General features: G+C 35.1%; 1 long non-coding RNA gene across 1 annotated transcript; it reads right to left on the reverse strand.

Annotated features, from left to right (window-relative positions):
- Positions 1-1443: 1443 nt before the first annotated feature.
- On the reverse strand, positions 1444-18221 carry LOC103582427. The gene is made up of 4 exons (XR_549752.1): positions 18134-18221; positions 5276-5305; positions 3018-3078; positions 1444-1500 (listed from the first exon to the last, which is right to left on the reverse strand). It is a non-coding gene; the product is annotated as an uncharacterized LOC103582427 (long non-coding RNA).
- Between the last annotated feature and the right edge of the window lie 1764 nt (positions 18222-19985).

Consider the following 19985-nt stretch of genomic DNA (forward strand, 5'->3'; position numbering starts at 1 on the left):
TTTTTTTTTTCCTTTCCTACAACCCAGTTCTTCTCCTTCAAAGCACATATCACAATTTTAATTATATATTTGTCTCTGTTAATATCTACCTTACCCACTAGTCTCTAAGCACTAAGTGTAAGGGACTATCCTCAGAATATTGCTTGGCACATAGTTAAGTGTTCAATAAATATTTGTTAAATAAGAAGTGTGGCAAAAAAAAAAAAAAAAAAAAAATTAGAATCAGACCAGAAACCAAAATACTGTGTTTTAATCTTTCTACTATTGTGTGATGCTGGGCAAATTACATAGCCTCGTGACCTTAACTTATCAAAAAATCAATGCACTAACAAATTTTTAGGTGTCTCTAATTTCTACATAAACTTGCTGCAAGGTATTTTGGTACCTATCATTTATACCATACACTGAACACATTATTCCACATGGAAACCTTCCCCCTTCCTTCAGCCATCCATCCTCTGTGCCCCACTGATCTTACCAGTGGGAGTGGACCCCAACCTCCCTAGGCCCTGTCTTCTGGGTTTTGGACTGTGGGATGAAGACACAATAGCCATAGGTAGTGGGAGGTGGGACAAGCAGTGCCTCTGGCCCTCTTGGCTGTATCAGTAAGAGGCTGGTTACTCCTGCAGAACGGTCAGATTATGCTACAAGAGTCAGAGAAACCCACAGGCTCAGATGTGGTTCGGCTACTACAGAAGTAGCATGAATTGTCAAAAATTCCTAGCTGCCAGAATTTGTCTTTAAATCCACAAGGTTCCTCAAAGTGAGAGAACCTTGACAATTGCTGGAGAATGTGTTTGGAGATATTATAAATTGCTGATTTATGTGATTTCCCAGCTGGATTGTAAACCCTGTGAAATACAATTCTATGTATCTGGCCCATGATAAGATTATCTAAGACAGTGCCTCACATAAAGTAGGTGTTACATAAATACTTAGTGAATGAATTATCTCCCCAACTTTAGTTTCAAAAGGGCATTTGAACACCATTAGTGGTGATTTAAACATACTAAGCTATAGCAGTACAGTCTCTCTAATCTCAATTTATACTCAGGAAATTTGTCCTTACAGTGAAGTTAACTGGGATTCACTTTTGTTATCCATGTTTTGGAAAAAAAAAAAAAAATCACAAAAAAGCACATGAAATACTTCCTAATCTAGTCTTCTTAAGAAGCTACTGTATGGTTGTTCAGAGCATACACTCTAGCAAGAATGCCTGGAATCCAAATGCTAAATCTGCCACTTAGTGCATGACTTTAGGTAAATGACTTAATCTCTGTTTTCTTTTCTGTAAAATAGGAATAACAATAGTACCTACCTCACAGAGTTGTTGTGAAGAGTAAATAAGTTAATATAAGAAAAATGCTTAGAAAAAGACCTGACACATAACTAAGTATTACTGAGTATTTATATTCCCCTCCCAATTTAAAACATTTGTTTACCTTCTGTTTAGTGTATATGACAACGGTGACTAAAGAGTCTGTTTGGAACCAGTCATAGCTGTAAAATATTAAGAAAACAATGAATAATTAGATCAACAATCACATGCATTAACATATATTAAAGCATTAACTGTTTAAAATTTACAGTGAGAGATATATTTCTCTAGGTTAAACTTTTTTCTAAATAAACAATGGTCTTACCATATTATCTTCTTCATTATATAGCTGACAATTATTTTTTTATTTTTTTTTTTATGTATTTTTTTTATTTTGTCAATATACACTGTATATGATTATTATGGCCCAAAACAAAATATCCTTGACAAGACAGTTTTTATAAAGGTTACACATCTCTTTACTAAAATCTTTTATTAGAGTGATAACAAAGCACATGTTTGGTTAAGGAGCATGAAGAAATCTATATGCTAATTACCTTCTCTCCTCCCTTTCACAAATATATTACTACTAAAGAAACTAACTCATCAGGGTTGTTTAATGGGTCAATAGTTAAGATAAAACTAAGTCTTTTGTTTTGCTACAGCTATTGATCAAATTGATACTGTTTTCACACTTATCGCAACACCTACATACAGGCATCCATAGGTGAATCTAGAGGAGGCATTCCGGTCCTTTAATTTAAAATTGTATACAAAATAATCTAACAAATATAGAAAGATACTGCTGTTAGAATAATATAGACTGCCAGTGGAAAGAAGGGCATTAAAAGAAAGAACTAGAGAACAATTCCGGTCCTTTAATTTAAAATTGTATACAAAATAATCTAACAAATATAGAAAGATACTACTGTTAGAATAATATAGACTGCCAGTGGAAAGAAGGGCATTAAAAGAAAGAACTAGAGAACACACACCTGAGGGTATAACACACACATTGGAACTATCATTAACAAAAATATATGTTGCCTAATTTACTGCTAACTGTTTAAGACCATTAGTGTATAACACACTTTGAAAGCTTTCCATTAAAAAAATGATTAAAAAAAAGCTAGATATACAAAAAATAGAACAGTTAAATAAATAATGGTATGGTCGCATGATGGAATGCAAAGAAAAAATGCTTTCACAGAATATTTAATGACACAGGAAATTGCTCACAGAATATACTGCAACACCAATATTATAAAAATAGAACAATATGAAAATAAGCATTATATAAATCAAACTGAAAGGAATAAATCAAATGTTAAGAGAATATATCTAAGGTTGGTAGGATTACAACTGATTTTATCACTTTCTTTTGTATTTCTCTCATTTTCCAAGTTTTCTACCATGGATGTACTTATTTACTTTTTTATAATCAGAAAAATATTTTAAAATAACTTTTTTAAGTGTTGGTGTTTCAAATGGATCAAACTTCAGCTATACTTAAAATTCATATTTGTGGGACAGCTCATTCTTCAACAACATCTAATAAATGAGGCACTACAGTTATCGACAACGAAGCAAGATAAATAGTAAGCAATAAATCAAACTCAGTGCTACTTTATTTTTTAAAATATGTGCATTTTTGTGTAGTACTGATTTAGCTTTAAAAGTCTAAAACAAGAATGCATACCTTGGAGAACTAGGACCTTCTTTGGCAAGTGTATCTGTCACTTGGCTCTTGGGAAGCATGCCTTCACAAAGAAAAATAAACAAAATAGCTACAGTTCATCTACATGGCATTTAAAAAATTGTTTTTGTCTTTTCAGTTTCTTACTGAAATATTACATACATACATAAAAGAATACAAATCATAAATAAAATACTCAGTGAAATTTTATGAAGTGAAACATACCCTGGTGACCAGCACCCTCTGTGTGCTCCCTTACAATAACCACCCCTCCCCCAAGGATAATCACTCTTCTAATTTCCAACATCACAATTAGTTTTTGCCTGCATTTGACCTTCCTATAAGTGGAATCATAAGATATTTTTCTCTTTTGCTCGGGCTTTTTGTCCTACATTATGGATATTACAGTTCTTATGTCAAATAAGCATGATTGACAGTAAGCAATAAATCAAGCCTAGAGCTTTTGAGATTTTATCCATGCTGTTGAATGCATCAGTAGTTTGGTTCCTTTTTATTACTGAGCAGTATTACATTATATGAATAGACCACAATTTATTCATTCTCCTGATGATGGGTATTAGTATTGTTTCCAGTTTGGGGATATTGTACACATAGCACTGTTACAAACATTCTTTTACACGCACATGTACATTCTTTAAGAATATATATTGATATTTCCGTTGGGCATACAGATGTACATATGTTTAGCTTTAATAGATACTGCCAAACATCTTTCCAAAGTGGTTATACCACGTGGTCGTACCACTTTTTACCACAGTGTTTGAGAATTCCAGTTGCTCCACAACCTCATCAACATATGGTATTCTTTTTCCATTTTACTCATTCTTGTGGATATGCATCAACACAGCATTTAAAAGCCCACTAAAGCGGTGGGTTTAAAATCATTGCAGAAAACTATGAGACATGGAAGAACTTGAAATTCTGCAAACATTAAGAATTTTCCTCCCATGATAATAGTCCATTGTTTATATTGGTAAGACTTAGTTTGGAAAAAAAAGAACACTGCTGCTAAATGACTTTTGATAATCACTGTAACAATTATATATTTCTTAAACTACGCAGGAAAAAATAATGATTAGTCTCTGGTAAGTCTTGGAATTCTCAAATTAGAATCTTTCCGTGAACTTTCTGAAGTACCCTCATATATTCTAATCTTATAAGATCCAGGTCAGATTACTTGTGGAATGCTATATTCCACTCGTAAGGCCATCTTTAACTTCATTTGTCAATTAGCTAGATTTAGCCATTCCACAATGTATATAAACTTCAAAACATCATGTTGTACCCGATAAATGCATACAATTCTATCTGTTAATTAAAAAATTTTGAAAAAAACCCTTGAGGTATTAGTTAAATGCAGTGCATTCAAACAAGGGTACCAAAAAAGTAAAGTTTTGGATGCCATATGTGGTTGGAAATGAAATGCCCAGTCTATCAGTTATTAGTCATTAAGCAATGGTTGTTTTCATTGTATCACTGAAGAGTCAATCATCGGAGAAAACCTAAGATCAGTCCCTCATTTCATGCAGTGTTATATCACCAGACAATTTTGGAAATGAAATGCCCAGTCTATCAGTTATTAGTCATTAAGCAATGGTTGTTTTCATTTTATCACTGAAGAGTCAGTCATCGGAGAAAACCTAAGATCAGTCCCTCATTTCATGCAGTGTTATATCACCAGACAATTTTGGGTATTTGCATAAATACAGAAAGAAAAAAATAAAACTATTTCTAAATGTATATCGACCCAGTTCAGTCAGAGTAGCCCCATGCATTTTATGAGTCAGTACTGACCATCACATCAAACTTTTGGGGGGGAAGGGAAATGTTAGTCATAATTGCAAGTCATCCCAAATGGCTCCTACTGCTGATGCTCAGCCCAGAAAAGAGTAGATTAATAAGCTATTCAGCATCTGTATACAAACATTGGAGGTAAGCTCATATGCCTCAGGGAGTTGACTTGTTGGCAGACTTGTTTCTGAGGATGGAACTCCTAATTACTACAAGTATTAAGCTGAGGGCAGATGAACATGTGTTCAGGAATGTCACAGAAGGGACTATTAGAGGAATGGCTGGAATAACGGGCCTAGAAAGTTCTATCAAATTCTCTAAGTTTAGACCAACAAAGACATATTTTTTATTAAAAAAACCTAAATACCCCAGACAATTCTGCGAAGCAATACTGTACATAAACATGTGTATATAACTAATTTTTTTTATTACACATTTATATGACTTACCATTTAAGACTTTCTTTTCCTCATGATAGTCTGCATAGTGATTTAGGAAAAAAAGTCAGATAAGAATACTACAATGTCAAAGAGAATTATCAGTACCAATTACTGATTTAAAGATAACAGCCCTTCTTTCTTGAAGGACTTTCTTCTAAGACCTGAGGAGAAAAATAAGGCTAATAAATTGATGGCCTTTGTTTCAAATAAGTAAGTTTCATCTCTCAAGATTGTCAGGCCATTTTTCTAGGTGTTTGTCTCCCACTTCACTGGGCTTTTTTCTATTTCTTTAGTCACTTTTTTCTAATATCTTAATCAATTTCTTTAGAGAGCATATAAAAATCTGTTGTGTCCAGGTTATATCATATTCTAAATTAGTCTTAATTAACCGTAATTTATTAGATTACATTTTATAAATGAAACACACATGTTAATAACCCAAAGATGTCTTATCTCTCTTTTACTGAGGTCAGTACTTAAATGATCACTGTTAGTACAAGTTTAAGTGGCCAAAATGCTGAAAATATGTTAAGACTTTCACATATATACAGAATGCAATTATTAGTGTTACAACTGAAAAAAATAATTAACAGGTATTTTCTTTCAGGATAGCAACCAACCGACCACAAGTGCTATACCATTATGGTCAAAATAAACCTCTCAGCAAGCTGTCAGAGTTTAAAAACAAAAAAAGAATGATAAGCTAACACAAAACATCCAAGTAGTAAAATTGAAAGACATCACTTATTAAGTTGACCAACATCACACCTTGTTTTATAGAAAAAGAAAGTAACTTAAAGCTTTCAAAAAAGAAAATTTTTTTCCTGTAGCTGGCCAGTATGGGGATCTGAACCCTTGACCTTGGTGTTATAACACCTCACCCTAACCAACTGAACTAACCAGCCAGCCCTAAAATTTTTTAATTGCGAAAAAAGACAAAAAAAAAAAAAGAAACGAGACTAAAAAAGCATTTAAATTATACCTCAGAATGGGCTTTGTTTATCTAGTCATTACAGTGTGCAAGAAATCATTGATGTCCCCACTTGGCCACTTACTTTCATGAAGTCTGTTTTCGCGAAAAAAGACAAAAAAAAAAAAAGAAACGAGACTAAAAAAGCATTTAAATTATACCTCAGAATGGGCTTTGTTTATCTAGTCACTACAGTGTGCAAGAAATCATTGATGTCCCCACTTGGCCACTTACTTTCATGAAGTCTGTTTTATCTGTCTTTGCTACTGCAATTGTGATTATGTGTTTTATCTTAAAACAGCAAATTCACAGTAACATAAGTTAAATCTATTTTCAGTGTGCAATATAATTGTCAGTTTGATAAATCTCATTCATCATGTAAAACAATTTGTTTTTATCTAAGAGGCACACAGATTTTGAAAAATGTCCCAGTAATTTGTTTCTAAGAAAAAAGAATATATTATTTCATATGTTTTTTTCCTGCCAGATGTGAATTGATTTGAATCTGTCAGAACTTTCTAGATTCTGATAAATTAGTCATTTTTTCCCTGAGTCTTTTTTTAATACAAGAAGTACCAGTAGGAAAAGAACTTCTACTTAAATGATTTCAATTACCTATAAAAACTCTTCTAGTATGTTTTTGCAACTCTTTTAAAAACTGAGTCATAGAAATAGAGATTATTTTCTACTTCTAAGCCTATTTACATCCGAATCATTTTAGTTACAGGAGATACTTTCCTTTCTGAAAAAAATCTGATATTTTCTCTTGATAACTAAAATGCCATCATTTGGTTGGTTCCATGGCCAATTGAATTTGTATCTTCACATAATGTTAGTTAAACTGCATTACTCTGATAACAGCCTGTATTTCTGGAGAGGTCAGAGTCATTTAGAAGATTAGTGCTGGGATCTAACAGCATTCTATTCTTCCTTGATTAAGAGGGTTTAGGTGAGGATTTTTAATTATGTTCCAAATCTAGTTTACATCTGCTGAGTGGAGGCACAGGACGACCGCATGGGATAAAGAAAGAAAAATTTGTTTTATCTGTACGCTCTTTCTTTCAATAAATATCTGTTGACCATCATCTTGATAGGGATATTGAAGAAGATAGAGAAGAAAGAAATTTGACCAATTTTACAGAAGCTGAACTTCTGCTGGCAGCTATCCCATTAAATACTTGTCTTGTCCTTGCTCACAGTGCCATGATGGTAACAGGATCCTTTGAAATTAATGCCTCAGCACCCTATGGGTCCTGGTGTCTATCTTGATCCCTGGCTCTACACATGCCAGGGTTTGCCTGGTATGAACCAGAGGGCTGTCCATTGTCTACGTACCAGCCTAACATACATGTGCCACTAATACCATCATTTTTAAGAATAAAAAACCAATGCATGTAAAAAAGGTTTCTCTATGGGTATTTCAGCACTATTAACATTTTGGGCTGGATAATTCTTGGTTGTAGGAGTCTATCCTGTGCATTGTAGGGTATTTAGCAGCATCCCTGACTTCTCTACACATTGTGAAATGTCCCCTGAGAAACAAAATCAGCCCCAGTTAAGAACCATTGGCATATACCAAAGGAAAATAAATTATGCAAAAGAGGATACCATAAGTGAGGGGATTCTCTGACTTACAAAAAGAGGCATCCATGATTTCTTCAAATAGTAGGCTTCTCCAATTAAATAACTCTGTAGCCTTTAGTTAGGCACAAGACTTAGTATTTTCACTTTTAAACTGAGGGTATTAGAACAGCTCTAAATTCCTCTTCCACTTCTAATACTGGGTTCAAAGTGCTTTATGGTCATTAACTGCTAGAGAGAATAGGCATGAAACCTAAAAACAATAAATTATTAGAAACTATGAAAAAGGCAAAAGGCAGCCACATGGGTCCCTGGCAAGCAGGCCCTGCCCCCAAAATCCTGACCCAGCCGTTGCCAAGGGCACCAGTGCAAGAGGAAACCATGTAGGACCCTGGCAAGTGAGCCCTGCCCCTGAGAGCCTGACCCGGCCACTGCTGAGGGTGCCAGTGCAACAGGTAGCCACACTGTCAGAAATACTCCCTGCCACTGCTGCAGACACCAGTGCTGAATGAATGGGCCATGACACATTACACCAACTGCTGCCACAAGAATGGCTCACTGCCATACCAGCAGCCACCACTACTTCATAGGCGACTAGCTGACCACTCATCAGCATAGAAGAAGAGTCACCAGTGGAGCCCAGGGAAAGAGGAAAGAAAAAAAAGAAAACCCATCTGTGTCACTCATTCAAGTCAAAGAGAACCAGTATACCCCAGTGCACCTATCAGGGTCAGGGGGAGCTGGCCAGGGTGCCAAAGGCCTGCCCAAGAACACCCATCATAACCTAAGAGTGACAAGACTCCAAAAAGCTACCCCCCAAAATTCGTGAGCTTGCCCATGTCCTGAGGAACCAACATAGTGTCACCAACATCAGCAAGGAAATACTAAGTGCCACAGAGGCACTCTCATGTAACTCTAACACAGAATTTGGCCAAAGCATCTACACAGAGACTACGTTACTGCATATACCTGGAACCAATACTAACACATCCCATTCAATGGTCATTATGAAACATATCTACAAGAGGAATTCCCTCTCCTCAAAGTACTCTCCAGAGTACTACAACAAGGAACTACTCTATCAGATGACTGGACACCAATGCACAGATATAGAAGTATGAAAAAACAAGAAAATGTGACACCGCCAAAGAAATATAATAATTCTCAAATACCAAATCCTATAGAACAGGAAGTCCTTGAAATGACTGAAAAGGTATTTTGAACAATAATCCTAAGGAAACTCAGTGAAATACAAGAAGACTCAGATAACACAACAAAATGAGAAAAAATATCCAAGACCTGAAGGAAGAAATGTACAAAGAAATTAATGCCCAAAAAAGAATGTAGCAGAGGTCACGGAGCTCAAGGATTCATTCAATGAAATAAAAACACAACAGAGAGCTTAAATGGCAGACTAGAACAAGCAGAAGAAATAATTTCTAATCTTGAAGATGGCCTTTTTGAAATAATACAGGTGGATAGAAAATAAACTATAAAGAATTTTTTAAAATGATGACAATCTAAGAGAAACAACAGACAACCTTAGCACACAAATATCTGAGTCATGGGTGTTCCAGAAGGGAGGAAAAAGGAAAAGCCTTGAAAAACATATTCAATGAAATAATAGTGGAAAACTTCCCAGGTACAGGCAGAGACATGGACCTTCAGATCCAGGAGGCTCAAAGATCCCCAAACACATTCAATCTAAAAAAGGTCCTCACCAAGACATGCTATAGCCAAATTGGCAAAGCTCAAAGACAAAGAGAGAATCTTAAAAGCAGCAACAGAAAAGCATCAAGACACCTATAAGAAAGCTCCTATTAGACTAAAAGCAGACTTCTCATCAGAAACCCTAAAGACAACAGAGAATGGAACAATATAGTCAAAATACTAAAAGACAAAAATTGCCAGCCAAGAATACTAAAACCAGCACAGCTATCCTTCAGAAATGAAGGAGAAATATACTTCCCAAACAAAAACTGCAGAGGTTCACCATCACACAACTAGCCCTACAAGAAACCCTCAAGGGAGTACTGCACCTGGTACCTGAAAAACAGCCATCACTACCCTGAATACACAAGAAAGAACAAAATCCACAAGTAAATAAAAAATGCAAACGATAAAGAGAAAGAAACTTTATCTAATCACCTCAAGAAACCAACAAACACAGAAGACAAACTAAAACAGAAAGAAAGGAATGAAAGATATTTAAAACTTCCAAACAAACAAACAAACAAACAAAAAATGCCAGGACTAAATCAACACCTTTCAATAATAACTCTTAGTGTAAAAGGATTAAATTCCCCACTCAAAAGACACAGACTGACTGACTGGATTAAAAAGACTCTTCAAGAGACTCACCTCAGCTGTAAAGACAAACACAGACTAAGAGTGAAAGGATAGAAAAAGATATACCATGCAAATAGAAACCAAAAACAAGCAGGACAAGCTATTCTTCTATCATATAAAATAGACTTTAAGCCAGAAACCATAAAAGAGACAAAGAAGGCCACTATATAATGATAAAGGGATCTATCCAACAAGGAGACATAACAATCACAAACATATATGGACTCAACAGCAGAGCAACCAGATATATAAAGCAAACACTATTAGACCTAAAGAAAGAGATAGACCCAAGTACCATAATAGTTGGGGACCAGAACACCCCTCTCTAAACATTGGACAGATCATCTAGGCAAAAAATCAACAGAAAAACACAAGACTTAAACCATACTTTAGACCAATTGGACTTGGCAGTCATCTACAGAACACTTCATTCAACAACCACAGGATACACATCCTTCTCAGCAGCACATAGAACATTCTCCAGGATAGACCACATGTTAGGTCACAAATCAAGTATCCACAAATTTTTAAAAATTGAAATTATCTCACGTATTTTTTTCAGACCACAATGGACTAAAACTAGAAATCAATAACAAACGAAACTTTGGAAACTATAAATGCATAGAAATTAAACAACATTCTCCTGAATGACATATGGGTCCAAGAAAAAATTAAACAGGAAATTGAAATATTTCTTGAAACTAATGAAAATAATAATACATAATACCAAAAGCTGTTAGGAGACTACAAAAGCAGTACTAAGAGGGAAGTTTGCTGCAATAAACACTTACATAAGAAGAACAGAAAGATTACAAAAAACAACTTCACATACACCTCAAATAACTACAAGAACAAGAACAATCCAACCCCAAAATTAGTGGATGGAAAGAAATAATTAAGATCAGAGCAGAACTAAATGAAATAGAAACCCACCCCAAAATACAAAAGATTAATGAAACAAAAAGTTAGTTTTCTGAGAAGATAAATAAAATAAACAAGCCATTAGCTAGGCTAAATAAAAACAGAAGAGAGAAGACACAAATAACAAAAAATTAGAAATGAAAATGGAAACATTAAATCTGATATCACAGAAGTACAATAAATCACTAAGAGACTATTATAAGCAATTGTACAACAAATTTGAAAACCAAGAAGAAATGGACAAATTTCTGGACACATACAAACTACCAAGACTGAACCAAAAAGACAAAGAAAACCTGAACAGACCAATAACAAGCAAAGAGATTTAAGCTGTAATCAGCACTCTCGCAATAAAGAAAAGCCCAGGACCAGAAGGCTTTCCTGTCGAATTCTACCAAACCTTTAAAGAGGAATTAATAACAATTCTCTTCAAACTATTCCAAAAAATTAAAACAGAGGCCATTCTCCCAAGTTCATTCTGTGAGTCAAACATCACCCTGATTCCAAAACCAGACAAAGATGCAACAAAAAAAAGGAAACTATAGGCTAATATCTTTGATGAATATAGACATAAAAATCCTCAATAAAATATTAGCAAATAGAATACTGCAACACATCCAAAAAATTACACACCACAATCAGGTGGGATTCATCCCAGGGATGCAAGGATGATTCAACATATGCAAGTCAATAAATGTGATACACCACATCAACAAAACCAAAGACACCACATCAACAAATAAATGTGATACACCACATCTACAAAACCAAAGACAAAAACCATATGATCACTGAAAAATCATTTGATGAAATTCAACATCCCTTCATGACAAAGACTCTCAGCAAATTAGGTACAGAAGAAAAGTATCTCAACACAATAAAGACCATATGTTACTAACCCACCACCAATATCATCCTGAGTGGGGATAAGATGAAAGCTTTTCCCTTAAGAAGGGGAACAAGACAAGGATGCCCACTCTCACCACTCCTGTTTAATACAGCACTGGAAGTACTAGCCAGAGCAATCAGGGAAGAGAAAGAAATACAGGGCATCCAGATTGGAAAAGACAAAGTCAAAGTGTCCCTGTTAGCAGATGACATAATCCTACAGAGAGAGAAGCCTAAAGACTCCATTAAAAAAAATCTTATAGTTGATAAATGATTTCAGCAAAGTTGCAGGATACAAAACCAACATACAAAAATCAGTAGCAGTTTTATACTCTAAGAATGAACTAGCAGAAAAAGAAATCAAGAAAGCCAGCCCACATACAATAGACATTAAAAAAAAAAATACTTAGGAATAAAGTTAACCAAGGATGTGAAAGATCTGCATGATGATAACTACAAATCACTGTTGAAAGAAATTAAAGAGGACACAAAAAGATGGAAAGATATTCCATGCTCTTGGATTTAAACAATTAACATTGTGAAAATGTCCATACTACCCAAAGTGATCTACAGATTCAATGCAATCCTCATCAAAATACCAATGACATTCTTCACTAGAAATGGAAAAAGCAATCTTAACATTCATAGGGAACAACAAAAGACTGAATATCCAAAGCAATCCTAAGCAAAAAAATATAAAGCCAGAGGCATAACACCACCTGACTTCAAGTTACACTACAAAGCTACTCAGAAATCAACCCAGAAATACCTACAGCCAACTGATCTCTGACAAAGGCACCAAGAACATACACAGGGGAAAAGACTGCCTCTGTGATAAATGGTGCTAGGAAAATTGAACATCCATACATAGAAAAATGAAACTAGACCCGTACCTCTCACCATATACCAAAATCAACTCAAAATGGATTAAAGACTTAAATATACATCCTGAAATTATAAAACTCCTAAAAGAAAACATAGGGGAAACACTGTAGGATGTAGGACTGGGTAAAGACTTTATAAATAAGACCCCCAAAGCACAGGCAACAAAAGGAGAAATAAACAAATCAGATTATATCAAACTAAAAAGCTTCTGCACAGCAAAAGAAACAATTAACAGTGTGAAAAGACAAAGAAAGAAAATATTTGCAAAATATGCATCCAACAAAAGATTAATATCTAGAATAGGTAAGGAACTCAAACAACTTAACAGTAAAAAAACAAGTAACCCAATTTAAAAATGGGCAAAGGAGCTGAATAGGCATTTTCTCAAAGGAAGATATACAAATGGCCATCAGACACATGAGAAAATGCTCAACATCACTCAGCAAGCAGAAAATGCAAGTCAAAACCACACTGAGATATCACCTTACTCCAGTTAGACTGGCTATTATGAAAAAGAGAATAATAAATGCTGGCGAAGGAAGATATACAAATGGCCATCAGACACATGAGAAAATGCTCAACATCACTCAGCAAGCAGAAAATGCAAGTCAAAACCACATTGAGATATCACCTTACTCCAGTTAGACTGGCTATTATGAAAAAGAGAATAATAAATGCTGGCAAGGATGTGGAGAAAGGGGAACCCTCCTACACTGTTGGTGAGACTGTAAAATGGTGTAGCCATTATACAAAATGGTATGGAGGTTCCTCAACAACTACAGATAGTACTGCCATAGGACCCAGCAATCCCACTGCTGAGTATATATCCAAGGGAATGGAAATCATTCATCATGTCTACAGTATACCTGTACTCCCATGTTTACTGCAGCTCTATTTGCAATAGCCAAGAGTTGGAATCAACCTAACTACCCATCATATTAGTGGATAAGGAAAATGTGCCATATTTATAAAATGGAACACTACTCTGCCATAAAAAAGAATTAAATACTGTTATTTGCAGCAACATGGATGAACTTAGAGAAAATTATGTTAAGTGAAATAAGCCAGGCACAGAAAAAGAAATACACTTGACTGCATCCTAGCAAAATACTCATGATCAAAAGAGGTACAGACTGATTCACTTCACAACCCCATTCTCATATGTCCTGTCAATGATGATAATACTTTATTTTTCACAGAAACAGAACCATCTTTCATGATGAAACACATCATTATATGCCAGTTTATACCTGATAATTGTAGTAAGACATGAAGGAATCAAACATAACCTCAGCACTATAGAAGTAGAGGAACAAAGGAGGCCACAACAGAAATAACTGTTTCTATTACCTCTATAGTCTGTTGCTTCTTATGTACTAGGTGGTTAGCAAGCATTATTTTATTTAATCCTTACAATAACATTAAGATTTTCTATTCTTAAATTACATTTTATTGATGAAGAAAAACACTCAGATCCATTAACTGATTCCTAAGAACACAACAACTTATAAGTGGCAGAGAGATTTAAACCCAAATCTGTCTCTCTGAAACTTGTGCTCTTTCTGCAGGTTATGCTGCCTCAGCAATCAATATCAGGGTTAGAGGCAATATATAAAAGGAAGCTTTTCATGAATTTATAATTATATGGTATCTTGGAGTCCATAACTCATTCTGGGTAAGAAATGTGTTTGCACTCCCTTGAACCAGGTGGTTAGGAGAAGATGGAATAGTGATTTATGATTAGGGTTTAGTCTGAAATCCTTAGTTTCCTCTGCCCTTCTGATTTTGGTTTCATGATATATTTTTTTTTGTTTTTTGCTAGTCTTATGTACCTTTGCTTCATCCTTACTACCGAATGATTCTAGGTTGTCTATTATTTTCTCTCAGCACCTCCAAGATACTGTTCTACTCTTTTCTGGATTCTGTTGTTCTAGTAAATTAGCTGTAACAGCTACTAAATTACTGTAGAAAATCAGCTGTCGATTTACTAATCATTCGTTTGTTAGTAAGTCTGTCTGCTTCTCTCTGGCTGCTTTACGTATCTTCTCATTGTCTTTGGTGTTCTATAGTTTCACTATGAAGGGTCTATATGTTGATTTCTTTTTATTTATCTTGCTTGGGATTTGCTGAACTTGAAGATTTATGATACTGATTCTGGAAAATTCTAAGCCATTATCCCTTCAGACATTGCCTCTACCTCATCCTCACTACTTCTTTCTGGAAATCTTATTACAAGTGTTAGGTCTTATTACTCTATCCTCCATGTTTCTTGCATATTTTTCTATCTTACTCTTTGTGCTACAGTCTGTGGAAGTTCTGTTGTTCAATTGTGCAGTTCACTAAACTCATCTACTATATCTAATTGTTTGACTCTTCATGCTCTGCACTTTTTAATTTTACCAGCTTCATTTTTCATTTCTAAAAGTTCTAGCTGGTTCTTTTTGAATACTACATGATTAGTGGTAATAGTCTCTCATTTTCAACTCATGTTATTAATTCATTCTTATTTTCTTAAGTATTTAAAACATAATTATTTTTATCCTGTATAAAAATAATGAAGTCCTAGGGGTGAAATTCTGCTGCTATTTGTTTCTGCTGACTTATTTCCTCTTGTTGTTCTCTAATTTTTCTTGTGCACTAATAATAGTCTGATCTGTACCTGTGGGAATTTTGAGGATTTCAGGTTGAAAGTGTGTTCCTCCATTAAAAATTTGTGTATACATCTGCTAAGCAGCCTGGGAAACCAATAAGGAGAGGTCATTTTATTCCTTTGTTTGGAGTTTCTGAGAACACACAGGTGATATATTTGAATTCTAAATTCTTATGTGGGTAGGACTGTGGTTACAAATTCTCAGAGGACTCTGTTTTTCTCTCCTAAATCACTGTGACAAGAAGTTAAAGAATCACAAGATACCCTTACATCTCCCTTTGTTATTGAACAGATTTATTTCAAGGCTTCCCATTTCCCTGATAATATAGCTGTTCAGAGTCTGAGCCAATAGGCAGGGGTCTCAGTTCCAACTCAATTTATGAACCCAAGACCCTGTCTTCCATCCCTGTGTAACCATCAAAATTCCTGTGCAGCTCTAAGTTCCTAGTATCTATATAAGGGCTTGGAGAAATGGCGGCTTCAGAGCTAGCTTATCACTCTGGATTGCTGCTTCCACCTACTTTTTTATTTTATATTTTTAATGTGGAAATTTCCTTGTAAACTAATCTGCTCATTTAAAATGTTGTTTGTTGTATTTGACCATGCATTTTGGGGAGTATCTATCTTTCATTTCCAGATAGGAAGGAGGGAACACAGAAAGGTCCTTTTACTAATTTCATGTCTCCTTTGGAATAGAAGCCTGAATGGCCTTGTATACATCTGATCACAGAATAACACTTGACGTTTACTACCATATTGTACATAAAAGATACATAACGTTCAGGATGAGGTAAAATCAGTCATTTAGAAATTTTTTTTTTTTTTTTGTCTTTTTTCGTGTCCGGCAACAGACTGCAACCCTCAGTGTCGCGCCCGTACCGGACCGGGACCGGCAACGGGATCGCAACCCTCGGCACTGCGCCCGCCCCTCACTCAGCCAGTGAGCAGGAACCGGTCTGTATGTGGGATCCAAACCCTCGGCGGGAGCGCCGCCGCACTTCCCAAGTGGTGCACTGTAGCAGTGCGCTGCCGGGCTGGCCCAGTCATTTAGAAATTTTAGTTAAGACCATTTCTCCTGCTGGCACTGAATCAGTGAATTTAAGAGCCAATGAAGAGGAGACAGGGATTTTTAAAGGGAAAAATAAGGTGGTTAGAAAAATATCTAAACACTTAAGTCCAAACTTCTTTGTTTTTAGTGTATATACATATTGCTTATTTGTTTTGTAGCAATTGGAAGAAAAAGACATAATCCTTATTGATCATCTATCACACTTACTGTGCAAAGAACTTTACTCATGTTAATTCTTAGCCCTATGAATCACTGTACAGATTAGAAACTGAGGCTCAGAGGTGGGAATTTGCCCAAAGATCACACAGCCAACAGGCCATGGAGCTAGGATTCAAATCTAGATACTGCCTATGCTATTTCCATACTGCTGATCAAGGCCTCTGGCAATAAAGCCTTGAATTACAAAATTCAGTGAACTAAATAGTGGAAGATTCTGGTTGAACAAACCAATTTATTACTAATTTGAGTGTCAAGGTAAGAAGTTACACAAAAGAAATGACTGTCATTCCTATATAGAAAAGGGTTATGCAAAGCATTCCTGCTACTCTGATTCCATTTCTAAAATTTTCAAAGGGTGCTCTTCTGAAAGAACCTTAGGAAGTAAAAAGATGACTTTGAACAATGACCACATTTTGTAGAGCCCCATCTCAGAGATAAGGGGAAGAAATGGGTTGTACTTTAAAAGAAGTTCAAAATAAGAATAGGGGTATATCTATGGTGAGGGGGCAAGGAACAGTGATGAAATCTGGATGTGTTGTTCCCTCCAAAACTCATGTGGAAATTTGATTCCCAATGTGGCAGTGTTGGAAACTGATTGGGTATGGGGGCAGATTCCTCTATTAGTTCCTGCTACAACTGGTTGTTTATAGAACCCTGGCACCTTCTCTCTCTCTTGCTTCCTCTTGCCATGTGATCTGCTTGTACCTGCCAGCTGCTTGCCACTTTCCACCATGAGTAGAAGAAGCCTGAGGTCCATGCCAGATGCAGCTGTTCCAGAATCATAAGCAAAATAAACCTCTGTTCTTTATAAATTACCCAGTCTCAAGTATTTCTGTTATACCAACACAAAATGGACTAATACAAACGGGAAGGTTCAAGGCACATGGGAGACAAAGCTAGGAGGGAAAATTTCACTGTACAACTTTTTACATTTTCTAATTTTTAAATCATGTGAATATATTACTTATTCAAAAAATTAAATTCTAAAAAACTATTCTAAAAATCAACCCTATCATAGTGCTGTAGCTAATCTGCCTATGAAACAACAGAATAAGAGATTAATGAAAACTAAACAAAGAGTAAATAAAGTTCTCTCAATTCTACAATGCTTACTCCTTACACTATGAATTTTCTCTAAAAACATGTCAAATTTTTAAGGGAAGATCACTGATTCTAAAGAACTAAAGTAAAACCTTTAGAGTGGCTAGACCAGGAGGCCAGTGAAAGTGAGAAAAATATAGTGACTTATTTAAATCTATTTGTTGAAATACAAATAGAAAAAAAAAGTACATGTGCATCACACATCAACTCCTGTTTAGCACCAACACCACTTACCTTTTGGAATGGTAGGCTTAACTGCCATTCTGCCAACCAGGCATTCTTTCAGCATGGATTCATAATTGACCCAACGATGAACCTGGTATAAAAGATAAATGACAGAAAAGCAATATGACTGCTAACTCCACAGGATGGTCTTATTATATTATGAGCAAAACTATACCTTAAACCACTCTGAACACACATAAAAACTAAGAAGTAAATTCAATTAGCCAACAAGAGAGTGACAGAAAAGCAGCATGGATAGGGATTGTTTAGAAGTGTTTTCAAAGTGCTGTCTACAGACCTCTGGAGGTTGCTGACATCCTTTCAGGTATCCGTGAGATCTCAATTTTGTTTCATGATAATAATATGTTATTTGCCTTTTTCACTGTTCTGACATTTGCACTGATCTACACAAACAATAGTAATAGCACCAATCAAGGCATGGCTCCAAACGATACAGAACTAGTAATCATGTTCTTCACCACCATGGACCCACAAATTGGGGGGAGCGGGGAATACTTAAGCATTTTAAAAAATATCCTTTATGAAGTAGAAAAATTATTAATTTACTTAAATCTGGACTCTGGTCTTTTTTTCTATTTTGTGTGACAAAATGGGAAATTCTCAAAAACATTTCTGCTATAAATTTTGATGGCTGCCCCAAGGAAAAACACTAAGGCAATTGTTTGATTTGCAAATTGAACTGGGCTTTTTTCAAGAAAGACCATTTGTACACAAAAGAATGATAAACAAACTGATTATTCAGACTTGGATACTTAACAGACATTTCCTTGCATATTAACAAAGTGAGAATGTCACTTCAAAAAAAAACAACTGATAGTATTTGTTGCCATACACTACTGGTGGGAATTAAATTTAAACAACCTTTCTGGAGGGCACCTTCTCAATATGCATTAAAAGTCTTAAAATATGCAGCTCTTTCATGCAAATATTTAGAAATTTACTTTAGAAAATATTTGTATATACACAAAAATGCAGGTACCTAGACACTCATCATAGAACTACTTAAATTAGCAAAATATTGGAAACAATTTAAATGTCCAATTGTAAAAGACCAGTAAAGGAAAATCATAATACGTTGTTCAATAAAATCATTATATAACCTGCATATATGGATATATAATTATCATATAATCATTAAATAATCATTTAACTATAATATTCTATGATCTATATATACAGATATATAATCATTAAAATAATCGGGTCATATAATATTATGGTATGTTCCTGAGTAAATAAATATACAATAAAATAGCAAATACATAAAAAATGTACATGTATTTATAAATGGGCACTCATTTACTAACATAAATTGAAATTTCATTTACCAAATATTTATACAGCATCCACTAATGTGAAAGCACTATCTCTGGGGCTATAGAGTTGGGTAAAACAGATAAAGGAGAAAGATATTCAAGGATGCAAAGGTATGGGGTTTGTCAATCATAGGACTGGTGAAAAATAGCAGGCCTTTGAGTTTGCTCAAAGCAAGATGCATGTTAAGAATATCTACCCTAATATACTCTTCTTAGGGCCTCAAGTGCCAGGCAAATACTATAAATTTATTCCACTGTTAATGGTGAGCCACTGAGAATAGCAGAGTGAGGTGCTAAGACAACCGTCTTTAAGAAAATGAATCTAGCTGTCACATTACCTAAATTGGTACTGAAGGTAAAAATACTAGGACAGTGTTAAAACAGTAGGGGCAGAGAGAGGGATGATGACTTGAATAAATTTATTCCACTGTTAATGGTGAGCCACTGAGAATAGCAGAGTGAGGTGCTAAGACAACCATCTTTAAGAAAATGAATCTAGCTGTCACATTACCTAAATTGGTACC

Source organism: Galeopterus variegatus, unplaced genomic scaffold (genome assembly GCF_000696425.1).
Source record: "Galeopterus variegatus unplaced genomic scaffold, G_variegatus-3.0.2 Scaffold16200, whole genome shotgun sequence".
In the NCBI taxonomy this organism is placed as follows: domain Eukaryota; kingdom Metazoa; phylum Chordata; class Mammalia; order Dermoptera; family Cynocephalidae; genus Galeopterus; species Galeopterus variegatus.